Source organism: Eleutherodactylus coqui, chromosome 5 (genome assembly GCF_035609145.1).
Source record: "Eleutherodactylus coqui strain aEleCoq1 chromosome 5, aEleCoq1.hap1, whole genome shotgun sequence".
Lineage (NCBI taxonomy): Eukaryota > Metazoa > Chordata > Amphibia > Anura > Eleutherodactylidae > Eleutherodactylus > Eleutherodactylus coqui.
The window spans coordinates 199,150,430-199,166,005 of record NC_089841.1 but is presented as its reverse complement, the minus strand read 5'-3'; the positions used below and the strand labels follow the sequence as shown (position 1 = coordinate 199,166,005).

General features: G+C 40.7%; 1 protein-coding gene across 1 annotated transcript in view; it reads right to left on the bottom strand.

Annotated features, from left to right (window-relative positions):
• The window catches only part of DIRAS2 (DIRAS family GTPase 2), a 39,411-nt gene extending 26,659 nt beyond the window's left edge, over nucleotides 1–12,752 (bottom strand). Inside the window, exon 1 of the mRNA XM_066601994.1 lies at nucleotides 12,537–12,752. The gene's annotated coding sequence lies outside the window, so the exon portion shown is untranslated. The remainder of the gene's footprint in view (nucleotides 1–12,536) is intronic.
• Between the last annotated feature and the right edge of the window lie 2,824 nt (nucleotides 12,753–15,576).

Here is a 15,576-nt window from a genome sequence, read left to right as displayed (position 1 = left end):
CTGCAGTGTTGATTGGCGTGGAAAGTAGCTCTCATTTTCTCAAGTGAAAATTTGTTACTTACGCTATAACATAAATGTCTCAGATGGAAACACCCTTGCGGCCCATGAAAGTGGTTCAGTATGGTAATGGGGTCCTCAGACCAGAAAAAGTTGTGCACCCCTGGCTTAGAAATGAAACTGAAACCATAAAACATCATTCTAGGAAGAGTTGCATTTTTGCGCAAATATTGGCATCCTCTTACATGCAACTTTTTAACCTTCGCACTTCTTGCTGAAAAAAGATATAAATTGAATAGTAAATGTGGGTGATTATACTATTATTCAGGATTTTATCATTTTGTACCGTCCTGCACCTGGATCAAAACAAAAAAGGAACTTTGTACATTTAAAGATATTGCTCACATTTACTTTTTCTCTCATTGACTTCATTATTGATTTACTAAGTGTATGCCAAGTTTTGGAGTGAAATGCAATACTATTAAACACTGCAGCATCTCTAGGAAGCGCACAATCAGCAGACACCTTAAGTGTGGTTGAAATAAAACACAATGCAGGTTCTTAAAAGTTTTTCACACATCGATTAAGTATCTAGAATTCTAATAAAGTGAACAAAACTGCTTGATCCTCCAGAATTTCCCATTTTCGTCACTTATATACTTTCCGCTAAACCTTCATTTCTAATTGTGACCTTTTTCTTATTATAGAGAGCAGTGTAAACATTGGGTAAAACTGGTCATAGACATAATGATTCTCTCTCAATAGAAGCATCTCAACTAGAGATAAGTCAGTTACTCAGGCAAGCCTCGCTCTTCTCGAGTAACTGCATTCTTGTCCGAGCGTGCTCGGGGGGGGGGGGGGGGGGTCGGCGGGGGATAGCGGAGGGTAGAGGGGGGAGAGAGTGAAAGAGATCTCTCTCTCCCCCCCGCTACCAACCGCCCCCCCCCCCCCCCCCCCGAGCATGCTCGGACAAGAATGCAGTTACTCGAGAAGAGCGAGGCTCGCTCGAGTAACTGACTCATCCTAGCGTGCTCGCTCATCTCTAATTCCAATGTTCTGTGAATGCTCCTCCAGAAAGGAGGCAACACAAATAGATATTTCCCATAAACAGTTTGCAGAGTAAACAATAAGTGTTTTTAAATCAATGGTGTAGATTTCCATTGGAAGAAACATAATTTCTCTTGACATAATTATTGTTAGTGATTGTAAAATGCTTGCATAGTTTAATAATAATACTGTAGTTGTACATAGCTAATGTTGGCCATCAACAACAGTACTGTGCAAATGTTTTAGGCAGGTGTACCAAAAATGCTGCAAAGTAAGATTTTTTTCCAAAAATGGAAGGCTTCTGACTCTGAATTTATTCTGCAGCAGGACAACGACCCCAAAGAAGAACAAGGAGTCCTGAAAGTGATGACATGGTTACCACAGAGCCCCGACATCTCAACATCAAGTCTGGCTGGGATTACAGGAAGAGACAGAAGGATTTGAGCAAGCTACATCCACAGAATATCTATGATTTGTTCTCTAAGATGTTTGGAACAACCTCCCTGCCCTTTGTACAAGTGCACCTAGAAGGATTGATACTGTTGTGAAGGCAAAGGTTAGTCACACCAAATAGTCATTAGAATTCTCTTTTGTTCATTCATTCATTTTACATTTGACAAAAATAAACTGTTAACACTTCTATTTTTGAAAACGTTCTACCTTTGCAGCATTTTTCCTCAAGTGCCTAAAACTTTTGCACAGCACTGTATATCTAAAAATGACTCAGAGTCTCCAAGAAATTGCTCCGGTACTATTGTATCTTGTCTCCACCACAAGTTTGGGTGGAGACCTTGTGATGGGCTGTATCCACCCAGTGCACGTTATTAGCTGTACATGCTTCCATTTGAGAGTGGGGTCACATTAACATAGAAGCATGTGCAGGTAATAATGTAAGGCTAACACTAAAACTAACCCAAACCCTAACCTTCCATCCCAGGCAATACTCATTCCACACTGCTAGGATCTTGCTGTCCGTGTCACCTCATCTCCCCTGAGGTCTCACATCCCTCTCCCCCTCTGCGCTGCCAAGCTGTTACAGGGGCCGCGACCTTCCATCCTGGCCACGCAGAAGCCATGAGCAAAGAAGGGAGATGAGGGGGTGAGTAGCAGGACGTGGGAGGGCAAACGTGGTGCCATGATTGATGGGAGCTGGGAGGGTGCCAGGAGGCTGAACATGACTGTAGGCATGAGGGGACAGAGGAGGACCCGAGGACAAACCACACAGCAGGGTCACTCATCACAGCCGGTGGGAACAATTTACAGCAGCCCAGCAAAAGGCACAGCGGCGGAGGGGTGAGTGGAACCAAACAGGAACTGGGGGCGTCACCTGACTGTCAAGTAGCCCATCACTAGGTCTTCACCCATTCTTGTGGTGGATACAAGATACAAAAGTACGAATTGCTCTAGTTTGCAACATATTCAATTGCTACAAAACTAACAGTTGCAAAAAAAGTAAGTAAATCATTTAGAATTACTCAAATTTCTGCATTGTTTATTAATTAAATGTAGACCGATTATTTTCTAAGTCCCAATTATACACAAACACAATCTAGCTGAACTAATAACATACAAGCTGTGGTACCATTCATGTCTTTTATTGAGCACACTGAGTCAACATCCACAGTGCAAGATGAAAAAGCAAATGAACCACTATGCTAACTACTTCTCCAAGAGGAAATTGCCAAAAGGCTTTTAGTTCATTAGATTTCTCATTAAACAAATGCATACAAAGCTTGGTTACTGACAAAGAAACATTGGTTTATGTGAACCATGCTTGATGCAAACAACTTTCAAAAGGCCATGGAAGATGTGCTATAGAGGCACATGAAGCTAGAAAAGGCCAAAGGACAAAAGCATTGCCAAAAATCTGTGTATACATCAATCCATGGTTAGAAAAAATATCTATCAATTAAAAATTCAGGGCTTTTGCAACTCTCCCTGGAAGGCAATCCTGAAAGAACTGAGAAAGAGTAACAGCAAGAGAGCTACAGAAGACTCTACAAGCTGAAAGACCTGAAGAGGGCTGTATATGCAAAGCATCCCAGAAATATTGATAAACTGAAAAACGTTTTATAAAATTCCTCCTCAACGTTGTGCAAATCTTATATACAACTGCAGGAAACTTTTGGTGGGTGGTGATTGATGCTAAAAGTGCATGAATAGGTTATTAAATTCAAGGCTCCAGTTGCTTTTTCTCGCTGCACTGGGGATGTTCACTCAATGTGTTCAATTAAAGACAAGAACAATACAAGTTAGTAGATTAGTTAAATTGCCTTTGTCTGTATTTGGGACTTAGTTAACAATTAAACTACATAATGAATGCAGAAATCCAGGTAATTACAAAGGGGTCACTTACTTTCTCTTGCAACTGTTGGTGTTGCACTAGCTACTGTTCTATTTGTTTCCTATGGGAATATCTGCCTAAAGTTTCATGGTTAGTTATTTGCCCCCAGAGAGCTGGCAGCTAGTGAGGAGAGAGCCAGCAGTAAGCAAGCAAAAGAACTCTTATCGTTAGTCCTAAGTTCTATATTGTAGCTGCGACTCTGAATTACCTTGAGGAAACTGTGAAGACTCCTAGATGGTGGAGAACCTAGGCATGTACACAGGTGAATGCAATTTCGATCTATGAAAAATGGAGCAGTTCCACTGCGTTTGTGCGTATTGATTACGTTTTTGTTGCGTATGTGCAGGTTTTTTAACATCCATGTGCCATTCGTCTGTCATCCGTTTTTCATACACACAAAAAAAATGCAGCACGGCTAAACTGGTGGGACTTTTTTTGTTTCCTGGCAGCATGCATAAAAAAAATGTAGCACCACACACATGTAACATTCGTGTTCGTAGTAGCTTTTTACACTCCCATAGACCTTCATGGGTGATTTTGGTTCAAGAATACAGCGCAAAATAGGACAAGCTGCGATTTTTTTCCCTCTTTTACACGCGACATTGGTCTGCATAAAAACCGCCCACGTGAATCTACCAATTTGCTTTATTGGGTCCATATACTGTTCTTATTCAGTAAGCAAAAAATACAGACAGAACACAGACAGAAAATACGTCCCCGTGTGATGCGAATGGGCCCTTACTCAGAGTGAGAGAATTATGCATTGTCAATTGTCAGAATATAGCACTAAATTCTCGATTTCAGAGCAGCTAAGAAAAGAAAGAAGTGATATAATTACTTTCTATGAGCAACCGCTCCGATGTTATATCAAGTCTGTTGTGGCCTTATATATTCAAGCTAAAATGTGTAGTGTGGCCGATAGAAGTGAAGCTTTAGGCATTTTTAAGCTGCGTTTTTCCGCACGTCAAAAAATTCGCACTAGATAGAACCAATGCTTTTCAATAGCAGTGGTCACATGTGCGAATTCTACATGCGGAAAAACGCCTGCGAAAATTATGGGACACTGGTTCGTAGAACGCATGTAACAGCGGCAAACCCGTGTTCTATGTATGTGAAACCTCTGGATGCTTTCGCATCCAGGGCTTTCACCTTGCGCTCAATGGGGCCGGCAGCAGCGCCGACCCCATTGAGAACATATACTGAAGATCGCAATCCTCTGCCACAGCTGTCACAGCTGTGGCAGAGGAGCGCAATGTTCTCCCATTGAATTCAATGGAGCCGGCAATACAGCTGGCTCCATTGAAAGCAATGGGCTGCCGGCGAGTGCTGCACTGATTTTCAGGGAAGGGCTTATATTGGAAGATCAATTCAAAAATGTGTAAAAAAAAAAATCTATACTCACCTCTCTGCAGTTGCCGGGGCTCAGCTGCGTCCAACCGGCTCTTCTCCTGCACTGCTCTGAGTAGTATTCAGCAGGCGGGGATTTAAAATCCCCGCCTGCTGAATGGGCTGCCGCTGATTGGCTGAGCACTGTGATCAATCAGAGACAGCTCTCAGCTGTCATTTAATAGCTGAGCCCTGGCAGCTTCAGAGAGGTGAGTATAGATTTTTTTTTTTTACACATTTTTGGATTGATTTTCAGGAAAGGGCTTATATTTGAAGCCCTTCCCCGAAAATCACTGCAGCGTTTACCGGCAGCCCATTGCTTTCAATGGAGATGGCTGTATTGCTGGCTCCATTGAATTCAATGGGAGAACACCGCACTTCTCTGCCACAGCTGTGAAATTCTGCAGTTCAGTGCACAATTTCATGTGGATCGGGTGCACTTCTGTGGGGCCTTTTGTGTGCACAAAGATAGAGCATATCATGGATTTTTGCAAAATGCGCAAAAATACATAATGCAAGGGAATCCATTGAAATTAATGGGTTTTATTTTCTGCGTTTTACGCGTGTGAATTTTGCACATGCAAAAACATCCTTGTGCAGAAGCCCTAAAGCTAAACTACAGTCAGTTCTATGAGCAGCAAACACATTGTATGGCTCACATGAGCGCATGGTGACAGCGTATTACACGTGTACCTTTTGCCCACATAAAAAAGCATAAATGGTTGCACATAAGTGCAAAAAAATATCAGCGCTACTTACAGGAACTGTAATGGTCAAGAGAATTCACAAAAGAATAATAACAAAAAGGATTCTTTATTGGGACACACGGTCCTTGGTGCAACGCGTTTCGTCTAAGAAAGACTTTATCAAGCACAAAAAAGATATGAACTTTCAACAAGAAAAAAAAAACAAACTGGTTCATGCGCTACTATGCTCCGTAGCAGCAAACGTATTTGAGCATGCGCCAGTCTGAAGCTGCCCCTAATGAAATACTCAATGGCAATGTACCTGTGAGTCTTGACTAATACTAATTGCGGGTGTGTTTTTTTTACATTTAGTATGGTCAAGTCAGGTCAACTCTTTCATACGAGTGTGTTCTCGCAGCGACTAGCTGCAAGAAAATGTTGCCCAAAAATCGCTACCATGTAAAACATTGGATTCCAACGCACTCATTTTACATTGGCGATTTTTAGCTGCGAGAAAAAAAAATTGCGACTGAAAGTCATTGTCAATTTTCAGCCTTGATTTTTTCTTGCGGCTTCAAAACATAAGACATGATGACCTATCTTTTGCCAAAAATCACAGGGAGCTCCCATAGATTGCTATGGGAGGGGGAGGGAGTTTGCCTGCCCTGGCGTTCATTGCAGAAGACAGCTGTCTCTATTTAGCTATTTAAGCTAAATAGAGCCATTCTGCCGAGCGCCGCTGTAACGTCCTTCTGACGTGATGCAGCCATGTGAATCGACGAAAAAACACAAATTCTTTTTGGAATCAGAATGGGACAATGCAGTGTTGCTGTGATTTTTTCACATGATGCGCTTAGTGTGAAAACGCAACACTCATGTGAAAAAGGTCATGTAGAAAAATATGCATCAGTGTCCTTCACATCCCGTATGTCCCTAATGCTAGTGGTTTAATAGATGATCTAACTCAAGCTTCATAAATAGTAGAGCCATCCTGAAAAATAGTGGTCTTTACTGGTGTAATCACTCGAACAGCCATATTACTCTATTTTACATACACCTACTGTGGTATAGGAAAAGGAGGACTCCAGCATCCACGTAGTTAGGAGGTTATTGAGGCTCTGTTACAAAACTACCATTAAAATCCATCACAAAACAGGAATTTCTGGCAATTGTGATACATTTTATGTAAACCCAAATAACCTTCTAACTACAGTATATACAGAAGTTGCTGGAGTCCTCCTTACTAGAGATGAGCGAGCATACTCGCTAAGGACAATTACTCGATCGAGCATTGTCCTTAGCGAGTACCTGCCCACTCGGAAGAAAAGGCTCGGCTGCCGGCGCGGGTGAGAGGTGAGTTGCGGCAGTGAGCAGGTGGGAGCGGGGGTAAGAGAGGGAGAGAGAGATCTCCCCTCCGTTCCTCCCCGCTCTCCCCCGCCGCTCTCCGCCTGCTGCCGACAACCGAACCTTTTCTTCCGAGCTGGCAGGTACTCACTAAGGGCAATGCTCGATCGAGTAATTGTCCTTAGCGAGTATGCTTGCTCATCTCTTCTCCTTATATGTATGCCTCACATGTCCATGCATCATGGCTCCTGTGGTGATAGGACTTTGCTATCCCTAAATTTGTATACCGTGATATAGCTCCATTCTCTACCATAATATAGCTAGATGCCAATGGATGACGCATCATATATTTTAGCTGTACTAAGTACATAACAGTTTTAACCATGTAGAAATGGAACTTCTTATGTTATGGCTACAACATACAATAATTGTAGCTCGTCTACAGAGTAATTTATGACTCGTTTACTAACAGCAATAAATGTAATCAACAAACACAATATCTCCTGTTAGCTAGTGACAGACATATGCTGCCCATGAAGCAATAGAATGAACCATTTGGTTTGATTTGGGATGTTTTGATGACTTGAAACCTTCAAAAAATATCAATAAATTACCAGCAATGTGTGAGAAATATCAAGACTGCAGCATGAATAAGAAGTCAGTGGCTTCTCCAAGTGATTCATGTTTTTCTTATCTTTCCCTTAATCCTGCAGCTTGTCTGAGACATTTATATTTATGTCGTTTTTGTTCGGCTTCTTTTGATTTTTAAGTACAAAAAAGTCACATTTTTCTAAGTGAAAAACTACTGACTTCAATGTGGAACTACAGAAAAGGATTGAAGATTCGAAAGCTGTCTTATGCCTTCCTGAGCACCTTGTCTCTTCAAATTAAAAAGTACATATACAAATGTTTATTAAAGGGGGGCATTCATGACGTATCCACTGAAATACATAAGCTGCTTGAGCTGTGTCTGTAACTTCCATAGACTGCAATGTCCATTGACTCAACTTGTAGAATGGTGGTTGTGGACCTTCGTCCTCCAGATAGGATATGCCATAAATGTCTAAGATGGGAAAACCCCTTAATGTGTAACCTATATATTAGGGCCAAAGGCAGATTAATCAATTTTGAACATCAGTTATTTATTATTTATTTCATATAATATACAGGGTGTAGTCAGAAAGACTAATCCAGCATTATATCTCAATATTGGTGTCCTATATTGAAACAACAGTAGCGTACTAGAATAGGAAGACATGGATGCTCTACATGATGGTATGGTGCATGGGTCTTTGTGGGCCCCGGAACATGGATTTCAATTTTGTGTTGTGGCCAATGTTAGAGAATAAAACCCCAATGAAAAGTTGAAGACTAGCATGTGAGAAGTAGAAATCGGCTTTCTGCATCTTTCTAAGTGCCGTAGGACTGAAGTAAGGAAACATGACTTTTGGTAGTTCGCCTGTGCAAAAGCATACTTGAAGGAGGCAGATGGTGGATTAGTACCTGCATCTCCTGCAGACAATGGTGGATGATCCTAGTTGGAGCAGAAGGAGGCCATTTTTATTAAGCTTTCACATAGGTCATACTTACAGAACTTGTGTTTTCCTACTTCAGTCATAGCAGTAGTCCCATGGCTTTTAGAGAGATACAGTAACTTTGCAATAGGATTTTACTCTCTCTTACAAGGGCCACAACAAAAAATTGAAATCTATGTTCCAGGGCCCACAGTGGCCTGTGTGCTATACCATCATGTAGCGCATCCTTGACTTCCTATTTATGTATGCTATTGTTGTTTCTATATAGGGCACCAGTATTGAGGTATAACTGGATGAGTCTTTTTAACTACACCCCGGATAAATCATTAAACCTAGAGCGAAGAACCCACCATTCCAGCAGTCGGTGGTGATCTCAGCTTATAAAACACTTTAATGATTAGATGAATTAAGGTGAACCAGTATTTTAAGAGTCGGATTCCATTTTTTAATTGACGTGATTTTTATTTTGTTCAATTACTACCTAATGGGTAAACAAAATAAAAAGAATAGCATCGTTTTAGAAAATTTTCGGCTGGTTCTGAGGGTTGTGTCTATCAAATATTATTGGAAATAGTGATTTTTATCATTTGTAGGGCCATGTTCCACCACTGCTGGCAGTAAATACCTTCGCTAAACTTCCACTTTTAAATATGTATATTATTAGGTTTGTAAGAACATGCACATATTTTTATGCCCAGAGCAAAATTAGATTGGATTAGACGATTATCCATTATTTATAAGGCCATAACACATTCAGCAGTGCTGTACGGGGAATGTATTTACCCATAAGTTCCCTTTTTCCCAAAGTAATTTCTTTTCTCTCAGACCAATTTCACAGCAACCAAAACCTTTTGGTCCCATGAATAAGTGACTTGGCATGTGCATACTGTACAACTATGGAAGTGAGTTCACTTTTGCATGGTACAACCTCGGCATGCCCACATGTTTTATAGCAATTACATTATTTTAGAAAGTAGATGAAATTGAATTAAAGATAAGATTCTTTGGGTTGTTGACCTTTTGCACTCAATTATTCTTTACTGCATCCCAGTTTTTCTTCATTTGCTGTTATTGGTGATCTAGCTTACCATTTAGGTAACCGAAGTCAGGTGGTCTGTGTGATGTATGCTATGATATGTATCAGTACTGCATGTCTCAAGACGTATAATAAACGTTATTTTCTGCTATCATGAAATAAAATCTACTTGGAATTGGAAAGGTTTTTCTGACCCTCAAAAATAATGCTAAACTAATTCTAATACTATGAAAAAATTAAACCTAGTAACTTAGTATGTAAGGCCAAAAAAAAAACATATGTCCATCCTGTTCAGCCTATTTCCCTCCCAATGTTGATCTAGGGGAAGGCAAAAAACCCAATGATGTAGAAGCCAATTTTCCCAATTTGAGGGAAAAAATTCCTTCCTTACTCCAATCCAGAATCGGAATAAACTCTGGATCAACAAACCTTCTGACGTTATTAACAATTATAACCATCTAATATTATAATGCTCAAGAAAGGCGTCCAGGACCCTTTTAAACTCTATTGCACTTACCCAATCCCCTTCTGCAGGGGTGATGTGACACCATAGTGCAAATATTGGCTGCAGTGACCACATGATTGGCAAAGCATCCTAACTGTGTGATAGTGAAACATGTTGGTAGATTCTGATACCAGTGGTTAGAAGGCCTCTTTTAAGATCACTGGATTGCCCTCTTATGTAAAGACTATTGGTTTGATTATTATTTTGGATCTGTAGATGCTCGGTGAGAACTATTAATATCAGCCAGTACAGTATCCATATGGGGTTGTCACACAATTTTTAAGGAACCTTGAAAGGAGAGTTATATTGCACTGCAATTCCTTTATGTGCCATTTAGAGCCTATGGAAATCAGTGTGACAATGCCTGTGCAATGGCAAGAAACCTCAAAAACTGCTAAATAGGAAATTAAAGTGAGAGCAGTAAACTGCTACTTGTATTAATACAGATTTTTGTTTTATGCAAAATAACTGCACCCGAACTAATCAGAGATTTCACCAGCTGCCTGTCGTCTTGGATAAAAAACATGCATATAATAGGGAAGATTTACTAAATTCTGGAGTTACGTTATTTGCACCAAAATTTTGGTGCAAATCACTTTAGAGAAATCAATAAATGATTTACGCCAAAAAAAAAACAGATGTTTGCACCTTACTAGACACTTGTTCAAAAGCACCAAAAAAAAGACAATAATTTGTCAAGTTGTAAAATACACCTAGTCTATATACTATTGATGACCTATCCTCAAGATAGACTAGGGTATATCGCCTGGAACCTCAGCCGATCAGCTGTTTTCTAGGTTGATGCAATCGTTTATTGAGCTCATTTCTGCAAGAAGTAGACAGCTCCGTTCATAATGCAGTGGCCTGGTTTGGTAATGCGGGCCGCAATTCCATTGAAGTGAATGGCCTGAAATACAAAATCTAACCACTGCAGAGAGAATGGAGCTGTCCACTTCCTTCTGAAATCAACTAGGTGCACAAGCACAGCAGCCAATAGACAGATCACTACCGATCTCCTATTGATGACCTATTCTTAGAATAAGTCATCACTAGTTTATAACTGGACAACCCCTTTAATTCTGCCTCAGTGTATTTTTTTTTATTTCTGTAAATATTTGATTTTAATACTATAAATATTAGGTATATATCAAGCTATTTTTTTCTTTAAAATATACAATAATTTCATTACCAACCTACTCATTGACCTCAATTGTATATGGTATTGCCTGCAGAAACTCACTGACTGTGCATTATAGTATATACAAGATGATCTGATTATCTAACTATAGATGGCAGCCAAAGCAGCATCCTATGGGAGGGCAAAATCAGAGTAGGATATACTTACTGCAAATGAGAAAAAAATGTGGCAGAGGATAGATGAACATTTTACAGATGTAGCAGAGCTGAATTTGCTCATTTTTCAAGACTCTCTTTTTTGCACTTTGAGTAACGATAATGGGATGGATTCCTCGGAATCCTATGTAAAGCCATAAATATTCTATAATAGATAGCTCAACATGCCATGTAACAAACTCAACTCTGTACATCTGTGGCACATCATTTCCATAATGGTAGAGAATAAGCGTCCAAGTTTCTCTTCATTATACAATTCTGTATGTAAGAATCAATTCTGCACCTTGTTATTTAAGGCAATATTCAAGTGATGAAAGAAAAGTTATGACTTAATAAACATGTCACTCTGCAAATCAACATATTCATAAATAATCACTGTGCTCGTAAATAAATAAAGCATTGCCACAGTGTCTGACAGATATAAATAAATAAGACTTGTTTGTGTTTCCTGCTGGATCAACAACATAAGAAAAACATCATTAAAATATACAATAAAACATTGAACATTGCATTGTAACATGATATAAATGGTGGCAGGAAACCTTGCTGACCCTAACATTTAATCTCTGTTTTCCCCGCAACCATTCACTGCCTTTTGCTGAGAGATTGAGGGAGCTAAGCTGATTTAAAGGCTGTGGTGTTCCAGTATCTCTTTTCTGAATCATTGGGGGTAAGAAAATCAATGGTAATGTTTAACAGGAGTCCCATCATCAAAGGCCAGATTTCCTCCCCTTAACATCCCGCAGCAAGCTATGCTGCTATTCTTTAAAGTTGAGAAAACAGAACAGGGATGTCTAATTGCTTCCCCTGTGCAAAGTATTGATTCTAAATCAGGATTACAGTACATTAACTGAAAATATCCTCCACACAACTGAGATGGATTTGCCTTTTAATGTTGCAGCCCTGCTGAGCATATACATAGTATTTGCAGAGTAAGAGCTCCAAAGCACAGATATGAAAGGAAAATCTATATTATCCCACCCTACGTAGAAGTCTACAAGCATCAGGGGGACATTGTCTTTGTATAATCGGTAGAAAGAAGAGGATCTAGACCCAACGTTATGGAGGTTTATATGTATCATGCAGATATGAGCAATCATGTGTGTTATTCGCACATTGTATCTCTGCATTAGATTATGTTACAATGTAGCTAGACTGTGCAAGGCTCAAAAACAGTGAATTGTTCAGGTGTAGTGAATTGCTGCTGACCTGGATTGTAGCATCCAGCAATGCACAATGAGCATCAGCAGCAGTGTAGCAGAACCCGTAGACATTGTATATAGGTAAATTGTAGAATAAATACCTGATAATGAAGAAATCAACAGGGAAGATCTTCAGAGTTTTGCTGTCATAATACAAACAGAGCTGGTGGGGAAGAAGGAGCTGTCCCTTCTGGAAGTGCTCAATCTGCTGCACTGTGATTCTTGCCTTGTGCTGCTTGGAATTGCTGCGTGCTTCTTGCTCTACTCTCTGGTTGTGTCTCCCTCCCCCTTTTGTCTCTTTCTGCCTTGGCCTGGGCTGTTGCTTTTGCCTCAGTACCTTGGCTACAGTGCCTTGTGCTCAGGGATGGACTGGCTCCAGCCTCTGCTCCTACTCCTGCTTGTCTAATGGCGACTGCAAATTCAAAGAAGCCTTTTAAGTGCCACCTACTGAATGTTCATGTGAACACTCCTTTTTTCTGATACACTGCATATTTCTAGTTAGCAGGTTTATACAAATATAACTGTATTTGAGAAATGTACTGACTGTATAGAACACATCTAATGGAACGGATAGAAAATCACTTAGAGGAAAGAAATATATATATATATATAAAAAAGGACAATATTTGCTAAACCCAACAAAACAAATTAGGGGTTGTGGTGTAACAATGTGTTGTGGTAGAGATAAAAGGTATAATTACATGAGAAAATAGAATCATTAAGATATTCATCCCTATCCCTATCTATTAATCTATTAAAGCATTGTCTACGAGGAAAAGTATGAGGCTAGCACTTATTAAAAAGTGCAATTATTTGCTTATTACAGTAAAATGCAAAAAATGCTACGTTAACCCAGAACTGTAGTCAGTCCATGCTTCTGACAGTTTCAGCTAGAAGATCCCCAGATAAAAATACAAAAAGCTAATTTTACTATTATACAGAAGATATAAAAAGTCTACACACCCCTGTGAAGACGCCATGTTTTTGTCATGTTAAAAAATCTGATAAAGATGAATCATTTCAGATTTTTTTCACCTTCAATGTGATGCATTATCTGTACAATCCCATTGAAATAAACACTGAAATCTTTTAGGGTGGAACCCCCCACTCCCATCAAAAAAAAAAAACTAAAATACTGTGGTTGCATAAGTATGCAACCCTAAAACTAATATTTTGTTAATGTACCCTTTAACTTTATGACAGCTTTCAGGTTTTTTTTTTGGTTAGGTTTCTATCAGCATAGGACATTCTGACTTGGCAATCTCTAATGGACATCTTGACTTGGCAATCAGAGTTATCTCTAATCGTGGCTGTTGTGACCGGGTGCTGCTATGTATGGAGTAAGCTTGGGTCCGGGGCCTACTTCTTATAATGATACCTGACATGCACAACACATGTATGGCACATGTCAGGAAGGAGTTAAGGCTAAAGGTACATAGCAACTTTGGCCATGACACAGCCCACATGGCCAAAGACCAGAATTTGGTGCTGCAAAATCGCACACTAATTAAAGGAGATGTCCCGAGGCAGCAAGTGGGTCTATACACTTCTGTATGGCCATAATAATGCACTTTGTAATGTACATTGTGCATTAATTATGAGCCATACAGAAGTTATAAAAAGTTTTATACTTACCTGCTCCGTTGCTGGCGTCCTCGTCTCCATGGTGCCGACTAATTTTCGCCCTCCGATGGCCAAATTAGCCGCACTTGCGCAGTCCGGGTCTTCTCCTCTTCTCTATGGGGCTCCGTGTAGCTCCGTGTAGCTCCGCCCCGTCACGTGCCGATTCCAGCCAATCAGGAGGCTGGAATCGGCAATGGACCGCACAGAAGCCCTGCGGTCCATGAAGACAGAGGATCCCGGCGGCCATCTTCAGCAGGTGAGTATGAAGACGCCGGACCGCCGGGATTCAGGTAAGCGCTGTGCGGGTGGTTTTTTTAACCCCTGCATCGGGGTTGTCTCGCGCCGAACGGGGGGGGGGGTTTAAAAAAAAAAAAACCCGTTTCGGCGCGGGACATCTCCTTTAAAGTCAATGTCGCCATATTGTGGCTCACAAGCTTCTACAACCTGACAATCACAGAGGTCCAAACGTCTTCCAGTAATTTACAATGTTACAGGGAAACACTGTGATTTTTGGCCACACAACTTGTGTCATGGCCAAAGTCATTCCAACCCAAGCTAAAAGGTTATACAGTCCAAAACATATCTGTAAGGCTCCAGACTCACTGAATAATTGAGAACTATAACCTAGTGTATCAAATGAGCAGCTGAGCCATACGATGACTGCCTCCTTTGCTGATCTAAAATGCTTGCCAGTTCAGGCTGGTCAGTGGGCGATGGTGTCACAGGGGCAGATCACAAATAGGGGGGGGGGGAGAAGCACAGCACAATCCACTGGAGGTGGAGGGTGAAGGGTCAGGCTAAATGGCTAAATATAAGAAAAATATGCTCTCCCTAGTACAGTGGCACAGAGTTAGGGCCCCACAGCACTTATCTAGCTACTTAATTTGGTGTGTATATATGTATGTATGTGTGTATTGTCAATTGGGTTAATTTATGTGTATTGGCCTAGACAGGTCACAAGAATGTCAATGTCTGGTGTCTTCTCTGACTAACCTGGGTATGACTGAGCGCAATTCACCCTAACCCACTCTGTCCCTTGTCAATCACCACTAACTAGCCCAGGATTGGGTATTGGGAACTTCCTTTAGCTCAGAATTGGTTAGAGGGGATAAATACGTCAACCCTTTGGGAGTAAGAAGGAGGAGGGGGAGAGAAAGAAGGAGAGTAGACGAAGTCTGAGCTCAAGTCACATCGAGACTAATGTAGGCTTGACCAAGTCAAGCAGTGCCTCGGGAATTCAAGTTGTGGAGCTGGCCGCAGGAGAGTCTTTTTCTACCCTACCAGAAGTCATATGACAGGCAACTAGAAGGAAATCAGGCCTAGTAACCATGATTTACCACATCTCTGTTGAGTCAGAAGCCATGGTGTCCACGAGAGAGTCTGCATCTGTCCCTCCATTCCTCCACATATAACCACCCAGTGCAGCACCAGCTACCTTAGTCTGGCAGTCTTATTCTCCGAGAGAGAGTTCAGGACAAATAATCTTTAGTTTCATGTGTGAGAGAACAACTGTTGAAG